General features: G+C 39.3%; 1 protein-coding gene across 2 annotated transcripts in view; it reads right to left on the bottom strand.

The window, feature by feature from the left end:
- Nucleotides 1–241: 241 nt before the first annotated feature.
- OPHN1 (oligophrenin 1) overlaps nt 242–6,338 on the bottom strand; it is a 331,531-nt gene continuing 325,434 nt past the window's right edge. For both annotated transcript variants that reach the window (XM_068247665.1, XM_068247666.1), the window contains one exon: nt 242–2,111. The gene's annotated coding sequence lies outside the window, so the exon portion shown is untranslated. The remainder of the gene's footprint in view (nt 2,112–6,338) is intronic.

Genomic DNA, 6,338 nt, shown 5'->3' with positions numbered 1-6,338 from the left:
GCCACTTCTTCCTATTTCTTATGAAGTTCAACAATTGTTCTCAGGTTCCCTTATAATTCTTGAAGTGGTCATATTGCAGACAACAGCATTCCTTCTGTACACAGCAGCTTACTGACGCTGTTTGTATCTGTGTATTCATGCAAAAAGGCACGTCAAACCCACATCTGAATTGTTATGAATCCTTAATACATTCACTGTAACACACAATTTCAATAATGAATAATGATCATGAACAGTGAGGTCAAAGCTTGTTTTTTGCATTATTATTTATCTGGTGTTGGATTTTGACCTGAAAAACAAATTTTACAATTTTTACCTGTAAACGGTTTTGTAACTAAGACACAGTCCAGCTGATATTAATCCATACATTAACACACCCCAATTACACCCCATTCTATTAAGTAAAGTTAACCCAAAACTATATACATAATTAGTTACCGTATTTTCAAGATAACATTACCACAGAAGTTCATATTCCTTTAGTTTCTCCAATTATACCATTAGTTCTATAAAGCAGTGGCAATTTGGCAATGGCAGTACAATGTTGTATATGATGTTTGTTAACAAAGAATGTGTTATCCTTTATTATGACAACCCAGAAAGTAGTCAAAACATCAGTACTGAGTAGTGGGAAACCGTTAGAACATTGTTCATGTTGTTTTGCTGTTGGTGTGCTCAGTGGAAAAGATTTCCTTACTTAGGTTGTTTGGCAACACAATAGGAAGTGATGGAATTTTTCCAGCATGTATATAGAAAGCTGGTGTATAACTGAAAAAGATATTACTTGTGCTAGACTTAGAAGAATGATTTTATATCAGCAAACATTTCAAATGGAGAGATTCCCTCATCTCATACTGCGACATGACAGTAGTCATAGTATATTTGACCAGTGGGACAGAGACTGCGGTACAAATATGTTGGCGCTTTATAAATCAATAATAATAATGATGATGATAAACCGGAAATATATTGTGACCAACTCTTCACAACCATATTTAAACAAAACAAAAGGGAAAAAAAAGAAGCCAATTTGACGGACTTCTGCTATGAAGTTCAGATTTTAGTAGCCCTTTATGTAAAAATACAGGAAAAGGGTCATTTTTCTTCTGTCTTTGTTAACCAGTAAGTTCTCATGCATAGAGCACTCACAATTCACATTCATTGTTAATAGTTTTGACCTTCATTTGTGCAATGCTACTGAAGAGGTTTGCCCATTAATCTTCAAAGAAAACTTTTTCTAAAAGAATATCACCTTCAGACAATGTTTTTTTTGTTTTTCTTAAATCTTTGTCAAAATTCTACTATTCAAGGAGTACACAATGAAATGCAGTGCAGAATTCTGACTCTCAATTAACATTCTCCTGTCCACTGGAAAACATACAGTTTCTCGAAGGTTGATGGAGTGTTTATCAAGTTATCCCAACCACGGACTCAGTATATGTATTCTTCTCTATATTATGAATCAGAGAACTCCTTCTATAGCATTTAAAACAAGTCGACTAGAACTCCTCTAGAATTTGAAACTCTTCTAATAGGGCTTCTTCCCTTTAACATAAAACAGGTCTATGAGTATTCCTCCAGAATGTGGAACCAGTCTGAAATAGGTTCAGGATTCCATCTTCAGAATTTGAAACAGAGTTTATTTTCCAAAACTTGAAACAGGTGTGTAGGAGGACTACTTCTTCGGATTAAATGAGTCTAAGAGGGTTTCTCCAGAACATGAAAAAAGGTCTTAGATGGACACATGACCAAACAGTTTTAACGGAGGAAACAAACTGCTGATCTCATATCCAAGTACGTTGAAAAAATTAAAATTCACTAAAGCTCATATACTTCAAAAGAAGAACTATATCTAGATATAAGAGAAGTAATGGCTCAATAAGTTTTTAGGTATCCGGACTTTGTTTTCACAAGTACCGTCTTCAGAAAACAATGCAAGCCTCCTTAAGAGTATCCAAGTTGTGAATTAATGGAGGGGGCTCATGAAGAATCTCATTCATTGGAGTCCATTATGGAAAAAGCTCCTTTTCTAGCTGCCAGCATGAACCACTTTGGCCAAATGAGTGGAATGATGTCTCCTGGTACCAGCCAGGGGATGCAATGGTCATGTCCTGGAGAACAAATAAAAATGTTAATGTCACTTTTTTTTAAAGAAGGTTAACACAAGAAAAACTGGAAATGTTTGCCCTCACTATATGTGATGCTTTTAGTCAAATATTCTCCATGTTCATGATTACAGCAGGGGGCCTATTATGCCTATAACTAAAGACTTGTACACATGCTAGATCAGGCATGGACAAACTTGGCCCTCCAGCTGTTAAGGAACTACAAATCCCACAATGCATTTGCCTGTATGAGTCATGACTGTGGCTGTCAGACTCCTGCAATGCAGTGTGGGACTTGTAGTTCCTCAACAGCTGGAGGGCCAAGTTTGCCCATGCCTGTGCTAGATGGTTCTTGGCCAAGGGGGCTGGTCAGGGCTGGCCCTGCTTAAAATTTAGTGTGTAATACAGCGGCTCTGTCAAGTGCGTGACAAAAGCAGTCCTGATTTCCCACAGGTAGATAGTATTTTATGGTACCACTTTCTTCTGGACTTTTGACAAAAAATTGGTTACAGCTTAAAAAATCAGCATGATTAAAAATGTTGACAGAACATTAAAGCACCACTACCATAAAAATATTATTAATTTGTATACGTTTTAACAAAGTCAGTACACTGCAGGGGGAACGTTGCGTACTGCCATAAAATGTGAAAAGTAATTACTTACAAAAGAGGACTAATCTGACAGGTTTAAAATGCTTCCCGATGAGAGATGACAGATGCTACCCGTTACTGGCTTGTATAATATTCTGTTTCTTCTCCACCTTTATGAAGGAGAGTGAGAAATGCTAAATGTTTGTTACAGAACTCTTGTGCTGTGTTCAAAGGTGCAGCAAGTGGCATATTTGAAAAGGCCCTTGATTTGCACCATGTCAGCAAAGCTATTGCCACTAATTGAGGTATACAAGTGTTGGAGCAGAAAGTATTATTCTGTGTACACATGAAAGAGGACTATGTCCAACTGAAACCCTCTGGATACAGCAGAAACTTTTCTGCATTGTTTATGCTCAATAATACACCTCAACATAAGCTGATAAAATGGGTATTGCAGTGGCAACCTTATCAATTGGCTTCTAAGTGAAATTAAAAGTTTGTTATTCACCCTTCCCGGAACTTGGAAACTAAAAAGGTTTTTAACTATGAATGTTATGATGTGTTTAAGGCTAGTAGGAATATATACAAAAAATAAAAATGAACCAGATACTTATCTAAGGAGAGGGAAGGCTCTGTGTCTTATAGAGCCTTCCCGCTCCTCACGGTGCCCTTGTTACAGCGCTGGCTTCCCCATTAGAAGCCCCTGCTGGATGAGACTTCAGGAGTCTTCGGGAGCCGAGTGTTCCCAAAGATGGACGGCTCTGTACTGTGCAGGCGTGAGAGAGGGCACTCGTGCATGTGCAGTATTTGGCCGCCCATCTTCGGGAGTACTTGGGCTCCCGAAGACTTACGAAGTCTTCTTCAAAGGCGGAAAGCAGTATTTGACCAATTAGGTTGAATACTGCTACCGGGTAGCCAGCGCTGGAACGAGGGATCCATGAGAGGAGCAGGAAGGCTCTATAGGACCCAGAGCTTCTCCTTTCCTTAGATATAGTATATGGTTATTTTTTTTTTAGATTCCCATTCACTTTAAAGCTTTAGACCAGGGTTTGTCAACTCAGTCCTCAAGTACTCCCAACAGTGCATGTTTTGTGGTTTTGTGAGGTAATTTAGTGTCTCAGTAGAGTTCGTTAGCTGCAGAGGTAGTTAATGAGCTCTGCTGAGACACTAATTACCTTACCTGTGAATGTTTGTGGTTCTTTACAAACAACAACAAATAACATTTGTAAAGCGCTTTTCTCCCATGGGACTCAAAGCGCATAAGCATGGCTCCGACCATCGTGGTACAGAGGAAGAATTTTATAAGTCTGGAAATGCCAGGCTAAACAGGTGGCTTTTCAGTCTGGATTTGAATAGCTCCAGGGATGGTGCTGTCTTTACTGGGTGTGGCAGGGAGTTCCAAAGAGTAGGGGCAGCATGACAGAAGGCTCTATCTCCAGATTTTTTGAGGTGCACTCTGGGAGTAACCAAGTTTATAGAACTTGCTGATCTGAGGTTGTGAGAGGTGTGGTGCAGCTTCAGCAGGTCCGTCATGTATCCAGGGCCCAGATTGTGCAGGGATTTGAATGTCAGCAGTCCAATCTTGAAGAGTATTCTCCATTCTACTGGTAGCCAGTGCAGTGAGCGAAGGATCGGTGTAATGTGACAGTGGCGAGGCTGGTTTGTTAGCAATCTGGCAGCAGCATTCTGCACTAATTACAGGCAACACAGGTCCTTTTTGGGGAGCATAAAGGGCATTGCAGTAGTCTAGCCGTGATGTGATGAAGGCGTGGACTAGGGTTGGAAGATCCTCTGGGAGAATCAGACGTGTAATCTTTGCAATGTTCTTTAGATGAAAGTAGGAAGATTTAACTACAGATGAAATTTGGTTTCTGAAAACATGCACTGTTGCAGGTACTTGAGGACAGAGTTGAAAAACCCTGCTTTAGATGAGATTTGAGTTTTATACCACCGTAAGATTAAATAAAAATATGCTTTGTAACAACATAAACCATGTTTTATTATGTATATTATTATTATATTATTATCTGTAAAGTTTTTTTTCTGCTCTTGACAGCATTTATATCTCCATTAGACTAGTTTTAAACACGATGGGCTTCAACTTACAAAGGGCTAGTGCACACCAAAATTGCTACTGCAATTTCGCTAGAGCTTAGCGGTTTTATGAAGCGATTTTTCAGAGCGATTTTAAATGCACTCATTCATTCATTCAAGCTAAATCTCTCTAAAAACATGCTCCATGCAGCGCGTTTGTGATTTTATAAAAATCACAATGCTGCTGTGGGAACACCCTCATAGGGTTTCAGTAACCATGTGCTTTACAAAGCGCTGTTGATCTGAAAAGCGTTCAGAAGTGCTTGGTGTGCACCAGCCCTATGACACGTTCGGTAAAAAAAACGGGGCAGTAAAATACTCCATTTCGTGTTTTAGACAAGACAAGACAAATAACATTTATATTGTGCTTTTCTCCTGGCGGACTTAAAGTGCCAGAGCTGCAGCTACTAGGACGCGCTCTATAGGCAGTAGCAGTGTTAGAGAGACTTACCTAAGGTCTCCTACTGAATAGGTGCTGGCTTACTGAACAGGCAGAGCTGAGATTCGAACCCTGGTCTCCTGCGTCAGAGGCAGAGCCCTTAACCATTACACCATCCATCCAGTTTTAGACTTTTTTTCCCCCAAATACACTAAGATTTTCACACATGTGGTAATAGTTTGGTAATTTATAGAAAAAAGGAAATGTCAATTCAACTTACATCTTTACCCCATTCACCTTTAAACAGATGGTATTATTTATAATTGATCTCCAAACATTCTTTACATTTGTAGATATATCCCTTCATAACATCTCCCCCCCCCCCACTCCTAAACCAGAGTCCTTTCCCCCTTTAACTCCCCTGCCCTCCCCTTCTGTTTTCATCCCATTAGCTCAACTCACTCACATTAGACCTTGAGTCCTAAAGAGGTATTTCTAGAACGCGGGACTTCCAATCTACCCAATATGAAGCTGTTCCGTTGCAAACCATGCTGAATATTTGAAAGGTTCCATAAAAGTGACTATCTGAGAGTCATTCATTGAATCAAGCAAATAAGCTTTCTATTTCCGAAAGAAAGTTTTAACCCTCCTATCCTGATGTAGTAGGGCTTCCAACTTGTCCAGTTGTAATGGATGGCTCAGTTCATCCTTTACATCATCTAAGGTGGGTACAGTTTGATAAATCCATTGATTGAGGATTGCTTTTTTGCCTGCAAGGAAAATTAAGTGAGCTGTCTGTGGAATGCTTTCAAGGGATTCTGTGAGCTCCCCTGACCTGAGTCATCAGAGTGAAAAAGATATACCATTGGGTTTAGGAATATATTCTTTTTACATATTGCGTAAAGAATACAGCAGATTATGGACCAAAATCTCTGAATAAAAAAGGGCATTCCCATATGCAGTGCCATGGATTTGCATCCTTCATCCTACATTTAGGGCCAGTATATTCAGGGGGAGGAGTTTTATACTTTATGTTAAATGCGTACTTAGCTTGGTACAGGAGTAACTGATGAAATTCCTTCCAATTCTCACCAGTCACTAAGGCTCTAGCTTCATTATTGCCGATGTTTAAAATTTTGGATCGATAAGGTAAGTGTATTTAAATTTAGC

The sequence above is a fragment of the Hyperolius riggenbachi genome, chromosome 8, assembly GCF_040937935.1.
Source record: "Hyperolius riggenbachi isolate aHypRig1 chromosome 8, aHypRig1.pri, whole genome shotgun sequence".
In the NCBI taxonomy this organism is placed as follows: Eukaryota; Metazoa; Chordata; class Amphibia; order Anura; family Hyperoliidae; genus Hyperolius; species Hyperolius riggenbachi.
The sequence above is the reverse complement of the archived record's forward strand: the minus strand, read 5'-3'. Positions and strand labels throughout refer to the sequence as shown.